Genomic DNA, 15,435 nt, shown 5'->3' on the forward strand with positions numbered 1-15,435 from the left:
TGTCAAATGCTAAATGGACTCAATAAGAGATTTGAAAAGATTTGGATTCACTAAGCTGATTCGATACTTGATTCCGATTTGATCAAATGCCATCGAACCCCCACAGTGAGTGCAGGTCTCACTGTTTACACTAAACCTTCAACTCAGTCAGGATGACATTATTCATAAAACTGAGCTTGTTGTTTAAACTGTAAAGTGTCGAGTCATGCAGCACAGTGCAAGAAACTTTGTATGTCTGACTGATTGAGGGCTTCTGTAAAGTCTTAACATTTTTTGCATTCTTTTGAAATTCTTGGGAGGTTGGCGTCACTGTGTTTTTACATCCAAAATCTCAGACAAGCCCAAATGTTGATATTTTCCTCCTTCATATAGCTTTTATTGTCTTTTACAAAGACCACGGCGCCTGTGTAAAAGGTGTCAAGCCAATCGATTCTGCAAACCGATTCTGCTCAAAGTCCTTATGTACGTATGTGTTACTGTCCAAATATAGTTCTGTCTTACAGAATGATTGCCTTTTATGAACTGATGATGATGATGCTGTTTTGATAAAGGTCATAACCCAAGCAGATATGTTTTGCTGGAAATGTAGTCGAGACAGAGCTTAAACCAATGCAGTTTAAAGGTCGAGTCTGCAATTCTGGAGATAGATTCTTGAACTCAACACCCACATAAATACCAATACCTTATAAGTTTCCTTAAGAAACATCCCTCCGGTCAGTGCTCCTCTTTTACGGTCTTCTCGCTCCTTCTGCTTTTCTATCTATCTATCTATCTATCTATCTATCTATCTATCTATCTATCTATCTATCTATCTATCTATCTATCTATCTATCTATCTATCTATCTATCTATCTATCTATCTATCTATCTATCTATCTATCTATCTATCTATCTATCTATCTATCTATCTATCTCTCTCTCTCTCTCTCTCTCTCTCTCTCTGGCTAGAGCTGGGAGATATGGAAAAAGTCTAATACTTTGATATCGATATTGTAGGGTTGACAATTGGTGCCTACAAAAAGATATTTACACAAGGAGATTTTTGATAAACAGTCTGGTAAATTCAAGAAATGACATCACTTTACTGTAATCCAGCCATTAAAACCAGGCCCAGCCCTATCCATGGCCTTTCCCCTGTCCTGTGGCTCTCTGTTTATTCCCCATTTACAGAGCCAGGGCTGTGAATGAACACCGGACATTGCACTTACAGACCATGAGGAGATACTCGCTGAATATTTACAAAAAGTGTATTGGATTAGAATCGCAGACTCCACCCTTAAATGTTCAGTTGGATGCGGATGGAAATGAGAACAGTCACAGTTAATGAAGTAAATACTGGAGACCTTTCAGTAAGTGTGGGTTAAGACTCACCAGTTGGCTCTTCCTTGGATGAGGACCGAGTAGGTTACTGTGTTGGAAAAAAGAAAATGTACCAACCTGTTATCACATTCCAAAAAATAAAATGACTGACCAAAGTGTTGCTCAGTTGTTTGTTTCTTGATTCTCAGAAGAGACAGAAGTGCACTTGTAGTTTAGTTGTACAGTGAGCGAGTGTCTGGGTTCTTATCAGAGAACATCTTGCTTTCTCGTGTTTCTGCATTTGTGCTTCTTAAATGAATACTGCAGAGGTCATGGAGACCTGTGTTGGAAGATAAAATCCACAACCTGTCACAGACTTCTAAAATAAAAAACAATATTAAAGTTCTCATTGTCTCCTGTGTGTGTCTATAACCAGTCACAGTGATTCAAACGCAGGATAAATAGGTTTGCATTAAGTGTTGTGAAGCCAGACATATCCCCTTTGCCAAGAATAATGACTTCATGTGATTAAGTAACTGCATTGAGGTGACCAGCAGCCATCTACATGAGCTACAGAGATTAATGATTGAACTCTTTACAGAGTGTGGTCTAGACCTACTCTATCTGTAAAGTGTCCTGAGATAACTGTTATGATTTGATACTATAAATGAAATTGAATTGAACTCCCAGCTGAAAAAATGCTCCACTGTTTTTTTTTTTATGACATTATATACTATGACTATTTATGACATACTGTACTGACTTCTTTTTGACATTTTTCAACATATACTATGACTTTTTTTCAACATACTGTACTATAAAAGAAAGAAGTGGCGGGAGCGCTTTTGTTATCCTTTTAACAATCGATGCTCATGGAAGGAAATACAATTCAAGAAAAGGAAGAAGAATTATGACCAAGAAAGTCGTAGTATAGTTTGTCAAAAAAAGTCATAGTATATTATGTAGAAAAAGTCATAAAAGTGTCAGAGTATAGTATGTCGAAGAAATCATAAAAAAGTGGTAGCATACTATGTCAAAAAAGTGATAAATAATCATAAAAAAGCCATAGTATAGTATGTCGGAAAAAGGTCATAAAAAGTCATATTATGAAGCAAGGTAGAGATGGAGTGACCCTGCCCGGAGGAAGCCCGGGGCCCCCGTCTGGAGCCAGGCCCAGACGGCGGGCTCGTCGGCGAGCGCCTGGTGGCCGGGTTTGCCACGGAGCCCGGCCGGGCACAGCCCGAACAAGCTACGTGGCTCCCATCTCTCCAGCCCATGGGCCCACCACCTGTGGGAGGAACCGTTGGGGTCGGGTGCGATGCCACATGGGTGGCAGTGAAGGTCAGGGGCCTCGACGGACCAGACCCGGGCGGCAGACGCTGGCTCTGGGGACGTGGAACGTCACCTCTCTGTGGGGGAAGGAGCCGGAACTGGTGCGGGAGGTGGAGCGCTACCGATTAGATCTGGTGGGGCTTACCTCTACGCACAGTCTCGGTTCTGGAACCATACTCCTGGATAGGGGTTGGACTCTTTTCTTCTCCGGAGTTGCCCAGGGTGTGAGGCGCCCGGGCGGGTGTGGGGATACTCACAAGCCCCGGCTGAGCGCCGCTGTGTTGGAGTTTACCCGGTGGACGAGAGGGTCGCCTCCCTCGCCTGCGGGTTGTGGGGGAAAACTCTGACTGTTGTTTGTGCATATGCACCAAACAGGAGTTCGGAGTATTCGGCCGTCTTGGAGACCTTGACTGGAGTCCTGCATGGGGCTCCAGTGGGGGACTCCATTGTTCTGCTGGGGGACTTCAACGCACACGTGGGCAATGATGGAGACACCTGGAGGGCGTGATTGGGAGGAACGGCCTCCTGATCTAAACCAGAGTGGTTGTTTGTTGTTGGACTTCTGTGCTAGTCATGGATTGTCTATAACGAACACCATGTTCGAACATAGGGATGCTCATAAGTGTACCTGGTACCAGAGCACCCTAGGCCGAAGGTCAATGATCGATTTCATAATCGTTTCATCTGATCTGAGGCCGTATGTTTTGGACACTTTCGGGTGAAGAGAGGGGCAGAGCTGTCAACCGATCACCATCTGGTGGTGAGTTGGGTCAGGGGGTGGGGAAGACTCTGGACAGACCTGGTAAGCCCAAACGTGTAGTGCGGGTAAATTGGGAACGTCTGGAGGAGGCCCCTGTCCGACAGACTTTCAACTCACACCTCCGGGCGGAGCTTTTCGTGCATCCCTGTGGAGGCTGGGGGCATTGAACCCGAGTGGACAATGTTCAAAGTTTCCATTGCTGAAGCTGCGGCGAGGAGCTGTGGTCTTAGGATCTTAGGTGCCTCAAGGGGCGGTAACCCACGAACACCGTGGTGGACACCAGTGGTCAGGGAAGCCGTCCGACTGAAGAAGGAGTCCTTCCGGGATATGTTATCTCGGGAGGACTCCGGAGGCAGTTGCAGGGTACCGGGGGCCGAAGGGCTGCAGCCTCTGCCGTGAAAGAGGCAAAGCAGCGGGTGTGGGAGAAGTTTGGAGAAGACATGGAGAAGGACTTTCGGTCGGCACCAAAGTGTTTCTGGAAAACTGTTCGCCACCTCAGGAGGGGGAAGGGGGGAACCATCCAAGCTGTGTACAGTAAGGATGGGACACTGTTGACCTCCACTGAGGAGGTAATAGGGCGGTGGAGGGAGCACTTTGAGGAACTCCTGAATCCGACTAATCGCCCTCTATGTTAGAGGCAGAGCTGGAGGATAACGGGGATTGTCGTCGATTTCACAGGCGGAAGTCACTGATGTAGTCAAACAACTACACAGTGGCAAAGCCCGGGGATTGATGAGATCCGTCCAGAAATGCTCAAGGCTCTGGGTGTGGAGGGGTTGTCCTGGTTGACACGCCTCTTCAACATTGCGTGGAAGTCTGGGGCGGTGCCAAAGGAGTGGCAGACTGGGGTGGTGGTTCCTCTTTTTAAAAAGGGGGACCAGAGGGTGTGTGCCAATTATAGGGGTATCACACTTCTCAGCCTCCCTGGTAAAGTCTACTCCAAGGTGCTGGAAAGGAGGGTTCGGCCGATAGTCGAACCTCGGGTTGAGGAGGAACAATGCGGATTCCGTCCCTGGTCGTGGAACAACGGACCAGCTCTTCACTCGCAAGGATCCTGGAGGGAGCCTGGGAGTATGCCCAACCGGTCTACATGTGTTTTGTGGATTTGGAGAAGGCGTATGACCGGGTCCCCGGGAGATACTGTGGGAGGTGCTGCGGGAGTATGGGGTGAGGGGTCTCTACCAGGGCCATCCAATCTCTGTATGACCAAAGTGAGAGCTGTGTCCGGGTTCTCGGTAGTAAGTCGGACTCGTTTCAGGTGAGGGTTGGCCTCCGCCAGGGCTGCGCTTTGTCACCAATCCTGTTTGTAATATTTATGGACAGGATATCGAGGCGTAGTCGGGGTGGGGAGGGGTTGCAGTTTGGTGGGCTGGGGATCTCATCGCTGCTCTTTGCAGATGATGTGGTCCTGATGGCATCATCGGCCTGCGACCTTCAGCACTCACTGGATCGGTTCGCAACCGAGTGTGAAGCGGGGTTGGGATGAGGATCAGCACCTCTAAATCGGAGGCCATGGTTCTCAGCAGGAAACCGATGGAATGCCTTCTCCAGGTAGGGAATGAGTCCTTACCCCAAGTGAAGGAGTTCAAGTACCTTGGGGTTTTGTTCGCGAGTGAGGGGACAATGGAGCGGGAGATTGGTCGGAGAATCGGGCGCAGCGGGTGCGGTATTGCATTCAATCTATCGCACCGTTGTGACGAAAAAGAGAGCTGAGCCAGAAGGCAAAGCTCTCGATCTACCGGTCAGTTTTCGTTCCTACCCTCACCTATGGGCATGAAGGCTGGGTCATGACCGAAAGAACGAGATCCAGGGTACAAGCGGCGAAATGGGTTTCCTCAGGAGGGTGGCTGGCGTCTCCCTTAGAGATAGGGTGAGAAGCTCAGTCATCCGTGAGGAGCTCGGAGAGAGCCGCTGCTCCTTTGCGTCGAAAGGAGCCAGTTGAGGTGGTTCGGGCATCTGGTAAGGATGCCCCTGGGCGCCTCCCTAGGGAGGTGTTCCAGGCACGCCCAGCTGGGAGGAGGCCTCGGGAAGACCCAGGACTAGGTGGAGGGATTATATCTCCAACCTGGCCTGGGAACGCCGATCCCCAGTCGGAGCTGGTTAATGTTGCTCGGGAAAGGGAAGTTTGGGGTCCCCTGCTGGAGCTGCTCCCCCCGCGACCCGACACCGGATAAGCGGACGAAGATGGATGGATGGAAATAAAGTCATTGTATAGTATGTAGAAAAAAGTAATACAAAGTGGTGGTATAGTATTCAAGAAAAAAAAAAGGGGAAGTTCTCTGCGCTTCTGCAGACCACAACAATCCGGTGCAACCAAGGCAGGACACAACAGCATAAATAGCAAAAAATTGCCGGTGCAACACAGATGTCTTCTTGCTTGATGATTTTATTTTCTAAGGTGCATAACAGTGACTAACGTTTTGATGTATGGTTACATCTTCATCAGAGTCCTTGGTATAGTATGTCGAAAGAAAGTCATAAAAATGTCATAGTATAGTATGTTGAAAAAAGCCATGAATATGCCATATTATAGTATGTTGAAAGAAAAGTAATATTATAGTCATAGTGTGTTATAGTATGTTGAAAAAAGCCATAAAAAATACATAGTATAGTATGTCGAAAAAAGCCATAAAAAAGTCATAGTATAGTATGTCGAAAAAATCATGAGAATAATCATGGTATAGTGTGTCAAAAAAAGCCATAAAAAAGACATAGTATAGTATGTTTAAAAGAATCATAAAAAAGTGGTAGCATACTATGTCAAAAAATCATAAAAAGTCATAATATAGTATGTCGAAAAAATCATAAAAGTCATAGTATAGTATGTTGAAAAAAGTTATAGTAGTATGTTAAAAAATCTTAAAAAGGTCATAGTATAGTATGTAAAATAAAATCACAAAAATGTCATAGTATAGTATGTCGAAGAAATCATAAAAAGTCATAGTAAAGTACGTTGAAAAAGTCATAGTGTAGTATGTCGAAAAAAGTCATAGTAAAGTATGTTGATCAAATCATAAAAAGTTCATAGTATAGTGGGTCGAAAAAAAATCATAAAAAAGTCATAATATAGTATGTCGAAAAAATCATAAAAGTCATAGTATAGTATGTTGAAAAAAGTTATAGTAGTATGTTAAAAAATCTTAAAAAGGTCATAGTATAGTATGTAAAATAAAATCACAAAAATGTCATAGTATAGTATGTCGAAGAAATCATAAAAAGTCATAGTAAAGTACGTTGAAAAAGTCATAGTATAGTATGTCGAAAAAAAGTCATAGTAAAGTATGTTGATCAAATCATAAAAAGTTCATAGTATAGTGGGTCGAAAAAAAATCATAAAAAAGTCATAATATAGTATGTCGAAAAAATCATAAAAGTCATAGTATAGTATGTTGAAAAAAGTTATAGTAGTATGTTAAAAAATCTTAAAAAGGTCATAGTATAGTATGTAAAATAAAATCACAAAAATGTCATAGTATAGTATGTCGAAGAAATCATAAAAAGTCATAGTAAAGTACGTTGAAAAAGTCATAGTGTAGTATGTCGAAAAAAGTCATAGTAAAGTATGTTGATCAAATCATAAAAAGTTCATAGTATAGTGGGTCGAAAAAAAATCATAAAACAGTCATAGTATAGTATGTCGACAAAATCATACAAAAGTCATAACATAGTATGTCGAAAAAAAGGAAACAATAAAGTCATGGTATAGAATGTAAAATAAAGTCATAGTATATTATGTCGAAAAAAGTCATAAATAAGTCATAAAAAATCATAAAAAAGCCATAGTATAGTATGTCAGAAAAAGATCATAAAAAGTCATAGTGTGTTGAAAAAAGCCATGAATATGCCATATTATAGTATGTAGTAAAAAAAGTAATATTATAGTCATAGTGTGTTATAGTATGTCGAAAAAAGCCATAAAAAAGTCATAGTATAGTATGTCGAAAAAAAGTCATAGTATAGTATGTCGAAAAAATCATGAGAAAAATCACAGTATAGTGTGTCAAAAAAAGCCATAAAAAATACATAATATAGTATGTTTAAAACAATCATAAAAAAGTGGTAGCATACTATGTCAAAAAAGTCATAAAAAAATCATAAAAAGTCATAGTGTAGTATGTCGAAAAAGCCATAAAAAATAAATAGTATAGTATGTTAACAAAATCATAAAAAGGTCATAGGCTAGTATGTCGAAAAAAGTCATAAAAAGTCATAGTATAGTATACAAAATCATAAAAATGACATAGGCTAGTATGTCGAAAAAAAGTCATAGTATAGTATGTTGAAAAAATCATAAAAAGGTCCTATTATAGTGGGTCAAAAAAAATCATAAAAAAGCCATAGTATAGTATGTCGGAAAAAGATCATAAAAAGTCATAGTGTGTTGAAAAAAGCCATGAATATGCCATATTATAGTACAGTATGTAGAAAAAAAAGTAATATTATAGTCATAGTGTGTTATAGTATGTCGAAAAAAGCCATAAAAAAGTCATAGTATAGTATGTCGAAAAAAAGTCATAGTATAGTATGTTGAAAAAATCATGAGAAAAATCACAGTATAGTGTGTCAAAAAAAGCCATAAAAAATACATAATATAGTATGTTTAAAACAATCATAAAAAAGTGGTAGCATACTATGTCAAAAAAGTCATAAAAAAATCATAAAAAGTCATAGTGTAGTATGTCGAAAAAGCCATAAAAAATACATAGTATAGTATGTTAACAAAATCATAAAAAGGTCATAGGCTAGTATGTCGAAAAAAGTCATAAAAAGTCATAGTATAGTATACAAAATCATAAAAAGGTCATAGGCTAGTATGTCGAAAAATGTCATAAAAAGTCATAGTGTAGTATACAAAATTATAAAAAGGTCATAGGCTAGTATGTCGAAAAAAGTCATAAAAAGTCATAGTATAGTATACAAAATCATAAAAATGACATAGGCTAGTATGTCAAAAAAAAAGTCAACAGACAACCAAATAGGTAAAATTCAGTAGTGTATTGAATTCTATTGCTTTAAAAACTCAAAAATAAGTCTCTCTTCTCAATCTTGAATCAGGCATTGATATTAAACTGAAAATCAGCTTCTAAACATTAGACTGTGTACAACAGTTATGAAAACGGTCCTCGTAAAGGTCAATTAATCAACAGCAAAATAAAACTAATTGTTGCCTTGGTTCTTTCACGGTCAGACCTGGTTCACCGTTCAATTTGAAATCCATCCACTGAATTACATACAATAATGTTGAAAAAATCATAAAAAGGTCATATTATAGTGGGTCAAAAAAAGTCATAAAAAAAGTCATAGTATAGTATGTCGACAAAACCATACAAAAGTCATAACATAGAATGTCGAAAAAAAAGAAACAATAAAGTCATGGTATAGAATGTAAAATAAAGTCATAGTATAGTATGTCGAAAAAATCATAAAAAGTCATAGTATAGTATGTCAAAAAAATCATAAAAAAGACAGTATAGTATGTCAATAAAGTCGTAAAAAAGACATAGTATAGTATGTCAAAAAAATCTTAAAAAGGTCATAGGATAGTATAACAAAAAAAAAGTCATAGTATTGTCTGTCGAAAAAAATCATGAGAAAATCACAGTATAGCATGTAGAAAAAGCCATAAAAAAAACATAGTATATTATGTCGAAAAAAGCCATAAAAACATAGTACAGTTGAAACCAGATATTTACATACACTTAAAAAAAAAAAACACAAAAACATTTATTTCTTTACTGTCATACATTAAATCAGAGTAAACTTTTTCTGTTTTAGATAAATACATATTAACATATTTGTTGCATTTGTTAAATGTCAGAATCGAGCGAGGGAGAATTTTTATGTATTTTTTTTATCACTTTCATCAAAGTCATACACTTCCTTAGTATTTGGTAGAATTTCCCCTGAAACTGTTTCACTTGGGCCAAACGTTTTGGGTATCGTTCCACAAGCTTTTACAATAGTTTGCTGGAATTTTGGCCCACTCCTCTTGACAGAACTGTGGATGCATATAAAGGCACACCTCAAACACAGAGCCTCTTTCTTTGACATCATGGGAAAATCAAGAGAAATCAACCAAGACATCAGGAAAAGAATTGTGGACCTCCACAAGTCTGGCTCATCCTTAGGTGCAATTTCCAGATGCCTGAAGGTCCCACGTTCATCTGTTCAGACAATAATATGCAAGTATAAAAAACATGGGAATGTACAACCATCATACCACTTAGGAAGGAGACGGATTCTGAGTCCCAGAGAGGAATGTTTTTTGGTGCGAAATGTGCGAATCAATCCCAGGACAACAGCAAAAGACCTTGTGAAGATGCTAGCTGAAACTGGTAAGACAGTGTCATTATCCACAGTAAACGAGTCCTGTACCACCATGAGCTAAAAGGTTACTCTGGGAGAAGAAAGCCATTACTTCAAAACCACCATAAAAAAAGCCAGACTACAGTTTGCAACTGCACATGGGGATAAAAATCTTAATTTCTGGAGACATGTCCTGTGGTCTGACGAAACAAAAATGTAACTGTTCGGCCATAATGATAAACGGTATATTTGGAGGAAAAAGGGCGAAGCTTTGAAGCCTCAGAACACCATCCAAACTGTGAAGTATGGGGGTGGTAGTATAATGTTGTGGGGCTGCTTTGCTGCAAAAGTGACTGGTGCACTTCACAAAATAGATGGCATCATGAGAAAAGAAAATTTTGTGGATATATTGAAGCAACATCTGAAGACATCAGCCAGGAAGTTACAGCTTGGACGCAAAAGGGTCTTCCAAATGGACAATGACCCCAAGCATTCCTCCAAATTAGTTACAAAGTGGCTTAAGGACAACAAAGTCAAGGTATTGGAGTGGCCATCACAAAGCCCTGATCTCAACATTTGTGGGCAAGAAGGCCTACAAACCTGACCCAGTTACACCAGTTCTGTCAAGAGGAGTGATCCAAAATTCCAGCAAACTATTGTAGAAGCTTGTGGAAGGATACCCAAAACATTTGGCCCAAGTGAAACAATTTCGGGGGAAATTCTACCAAATACTAAGGAAGTGTATGTATACTTCTGACTTTGATGAAAGTGATAAAAAAAATACATACAAATTCTCCCTCGCTCGATTCTGACATTTAACAAATGCAAAAAATATGTTAATATGTATTGATCTAAAACAGAAAAAGTTTACTCTGATTTAATGTATGACAATAAAGAAATAAATGTTTTTGTGGGTTTTTTTGAAGTGTATGTAAATATCTGGTTTCAACTGTATGTCGAAAAAATCATAAATAAGTCATAAATAATCATAAAAAAGCCATAGTATAGTATGTCGGAAAAAGATCATAAAAAGTCTTAGTATAGTATGTAAAATAAAGTCATTGTATAGTATGTAGAAAGTAATACAAAGTGGTGGTATAGTATGTCGAAAGAAAGTCATAAAAATGTCATAGTATAGAAAAAAGCCATGAATATGCCATACTATAGTATGTTGAAAAAAAAAGTAATATTATAGTCATAATGTGTTATAGTATGTCGAAAAAAGCCATAAAAAAGACATAGTATAGTATGTTTTAAACAATCATCAAAAAGTGGTAGCATACTATGTCAAAAAAGTCATAAAAAATCATAAAAAAGTCATAGTATAGTATGTGAAAAAAATCATGAGAAAGTCATAGCATAGTATGTCAGAAAAAGGTCAGAAAATGTCATGGTATAGTATGTAAAATAAAGTCATAGTATAGTATATCGAAAAAAGTAATAAGAAAGTCATAGTATAATATGTTGAAAAAAAGTCATAGCATGTCAAAGAAACTCATAAAAATGTCATATTATTGTATGTTGAAAAAAAGTCATATTATAGTCATAGTGTGTTATAGTATGTCGAAAAAAGTCCATTAAAAAATCACAGCATAGCGTGTCAAAAAAGTCATAAGAAAGTAATATTATGGTATATAAAAAAAAATCATAACAAAGTCATAGTATAGTATGTCAACAAAATCATAAAAATGACATAGGATAGTATGTTGAAAAAAAGTCATAGTATAGTAACAAATCATAAAAAGGTCATATTATAGTGCGTTAAAAAAAGTCATAAAAAAATCATAGTATAGTATGTCGACAAAATCATACAAAAGTCATAACATAGAATGTTGAAAAAAAGGAAACAATAAAGTCATGGTATAGAATGTAAAATAAAGTCATAGTATAGTATGTCGAAAAAAGTCATAAAAAAGTCATAGTATAGTATGTCGAAAAAATCATAAATAAGTCATAAAAAATCATAAAAAAGCCATAGTATTGTATGTCGGAAAAAGATCATCAAAAGTCATAGTATAGTATGTAAAATAAAGTCATTGTATAGTATGTAGAAAAAAGTAATACAAAGTGGTGGTATAGTATGTCCAAAGAAAGTCATAAAAATATCATAGTATAATATGTTGAAAAAAGCCATGAATATGCCATATTATAGTATGTTGAAAAAAAAAGTAATATTATAGTCATAATGTGTTATCGTATGTCGAAAAAGTCATAAAAAAGGTCATAGTATAGCAGTCGAAAAAGTCATGAGAAAATCACAGTGTAGTATGTCGAAAAAAGCCATAAAAAAGTCATAGTATAGTATGTCAAAAAAAAGTCATAGTATAGTATGTTGAAAAAATCATAAAAAGGTCATAGTATAGTATGTCGAAAAAAACATACAAAAGTCATAACATAGTATGTCGAAAAAAAGGAAACAATAAAGTCATGGTATAGATGGAAAAATAAAGTCATCGTATAGTATATAAAAAAAGGCATAAAAAAGACATAGTATGGTATGTCGAAAAAAGTCATAAAAAAGACATAGTATAGTATGTCGAAAAAATCATAAAAAGGTCATAGTATAGTATAACAAAAAAAAGTCATGGTATTGTATGTCGAAAAAATCATGTGAAAATCACAGTATAGCATGTAGAAAAAGCCATAAAAAAAAAACCATAGTATAGTATGTCGAAAAAAGCCATGAAAAAGACATAGTATAGTATGTTGAAAAAAGTCATAAATAATCATAAAAAAAGCCATAGTATAGTATGTCGGAAAAAGATCATAAAAAGTCATAGTATAGTATGTAAAATAAAGTTACTATACAGTATGAAGAAAAAAGTAACACAAAGTGGTGGTATAGTATGTCGAAAGAAAATCATAAAAATGTCATAGTATAGTATGTTGAAAAAAGCCATGAATATGCCATACTATTATTGTTACGCCCCGTGGCTAGGGGTATTTGGGACATAACATAAAACCAGATGGAGTTTGGTATTTAAAAGGACATTTATTCTGCAGTCAGGCAAGCAACAGCAAACAGTGTTCAAGGCAAAGGATAAGTGGGCCGATGGGTGCTGTGGCAACAAAATACACAACAGAAAAAAAAACCAAAAGGAAACTAATCCGAAATCCAAATGAAAACAACAAAAAACCTCTCTAACATAAATACTTAATTAACGCAAAATACAATACCCACAGCACCCCTGAACCTAGTGTGACTACTACAACATAACTTCACTACGTGCAGGGAGGGATGTCAGTTGTTTAAATCTCACTCCTGGGCCCACGTCCTCATGCTCTCCAGCAAAGTCTCAACAAGGTCTGATCTGGCAGCTGGCCCCAGCTGCAGGCAATCGGTCTCTTTAAGCTAGAGGCAGACTTGATGTACTCCTCTTGATTGGCCAGCGCCTCCAGGAACTGAGCGGGACTTTCCAGGTCCATCCACTCAGCAACTCAGGATGGCACAGCCTACTTTGCATCTCAAATCACACATATGAGGACGTTGACAGCCGTAACAGTATGTTGAAAAAAAAAGTAATATTATAGTCATAATGTGTTATAGTATGTCAAAAAAAGGTCATAGTATATCCATCCATCCATCCATCTTCGTCCGCTTATCCGGTGTCGGGTCGCGGGGGGAGCAGCTCCAGCAGGGGACCCCAAACTTCCCTTTCCCGAGCAACATTAACTTGCAAAGTCTGAAATCTGACTGTATGCAAAATTGTGCGTGGCATAGTATAGTATTTCGAAAAAAAAGTCATAGTATAGTATGTCAAAAAAAGGTCATAGTATAGTATTTCGAAAAAAAGTCATAGTATAGTATGTTGAAAAAGTCATGAGAAAAATCACAGTATAGTTCTTCAAAAAAAGACATAGTATATTATGTTTAAAACAATCATAAAAAAGTGGTAGCATACTATGTCAAGAAAGTCATAAAAAATCATAAAAAAGTCATAGTATAGTATGTCGAAAAAAAGTCATAGTATAGTATGTCGAAAAAAAGTGATAGTATAGTATGTCGAAAAAGCCATAAAAAAGACATAGTATAGTATGTTGAATAAGTCATAAAAAATACATAGTATAGTATGTTGAATAAGTCATAAAAAATACGTAGTATAGTATGTCAAAAAAATCATGAAAAGGTCATAGGATAGTATAACGAAAAAAATACATAGTATAGTATGTTAAAAAAATCATAAACAAATCACAGCATAGCGTGTCGAAAAAGTCATAAGAAAGTCATTTATATTATGTAAAAAATAAATCATAACAAAGTCATAGCATAGTATGTCGAAAAAAGTCATAAAAAAGTCATAGTATAGTATCTCAACAAAGTCATACAAAAGTCATAACATAGTATGTCGAAAAAAAGGAAACAAAGTCATGGTATAGAATGTAAAATAAAGTCATAGTATAGTATGTCGAAAAAAGTTATACAAAAAGTCATAGTATAGTGTGTTGAAAAAATCATGAAAAGTCACAGTATAGTATGTTGAAAAAATCATAAAAAGGTCATAGTATAGTATGTCGAAAAAATCATGAGAAAATCACAGTATAGCATGTAGAAAAAGCCATAAAAAAACAACCATAGTATAGTATGTCGAAAAAGTAAAAATAAAAGACATTGTATAGTATGTCGAAAAAATCATGAGAAATATCACAGTACAGTGTGTCAAAAAAGCCATAAAAAAGCCATAATATAGTATGTTTAAAACAGTATGTTGAAAAAAAAAGTCAAATAATTATTATAATAATAATAATAGTCAAATTAATGATGGAACAGTGACTTCAAATGGTAGTCGTAGTAGTTCATGTCATATCAGGGCGCTGCAGGGCGCTGCAGGGCGTTCCAGGATGTAGCGTGGCCCAGCAGAGCATGGATGGACGTAGCAGGAAGCAGCAGGGTTCAGCAGGAAGCAGCATGACATTGCAGGGCACCGCTGAGCTCAGCAGGGAGTGCAGCAGGACCACGGCGACAGCTGCAACCAGGATCTTGGTGCCAACGTTCTCCAAGGAAATACGCTGGGGGAAAAAAACATAAGGACTCCGGGGAGTAAACTCCCCAGAAGCTAGGATTAGTAACAAGCATTTCTGGGACGGGATGCACACAAATAGTAATAGAAAGGGAGAGGAGAGAGCAGCTCAGTGTGTCAAAGGAAGGAAGGAAGGAAGTCCCCCGGCAGTCTAGAACTATAACAGCGTAACTAAGAGAGACAGGTCATAAGGAGAGGTAGCCTGTTCGGGCTTTGAACTCTCCCCTGCCGGATCAGGCTGTGCTGGCCTGCCTCCTTCTACTTTTGTTATATGTTATTAATCCAACAATTATGAAGAGAAGCAGGTGGGCCAGTTAGGTGGACACTGCAACTCCTCACTCCCTAACTATAAGCTTTATCAAATAGGAGAGTTTTAAGTTCATTCTTGAATGAGGTGACAGTTTCTGCCCCCCTAACCCAGATTGGGAGCTGGTTCCATAGGAGAGGAGCCTGATAACTGAAGGCTCTTGCTCCCATTCTACTTTTAGAGACTCTAGGTACCACAATTAACTCAGCATTCTGGGAGCGCAGCACTCTAGTGGGACAATAGGGTATTAGGAGCTCTTCTAGATATGACGGTGCTTGACCATTTAGAGCTTTGTAGGTCAAGAGAAGGATTTTAAATTCAATCCTGTATTTTGCAGGAAGCCAATGCAGAGAAGCTAATACAGGAGAAATATGATCTCTTCTCTTAGTTTTTGTGATAACACGTGCTGCAGC

Source organism: Perca flavescens, chromosome 13 (genome assembly GCF_004354835.1).
Source record: "Perca flavescens isolate YP-PL-M2 chromosome 13, PFLA_1.0, whole genome shotgun sequence".
Classification (NCBI taxonomy): domain Eukaryota; kingdom Metazoa; phylum Chordata; class Actinopteri; order Perciformes; family Percidae; genus Perca; species Perca flavescens.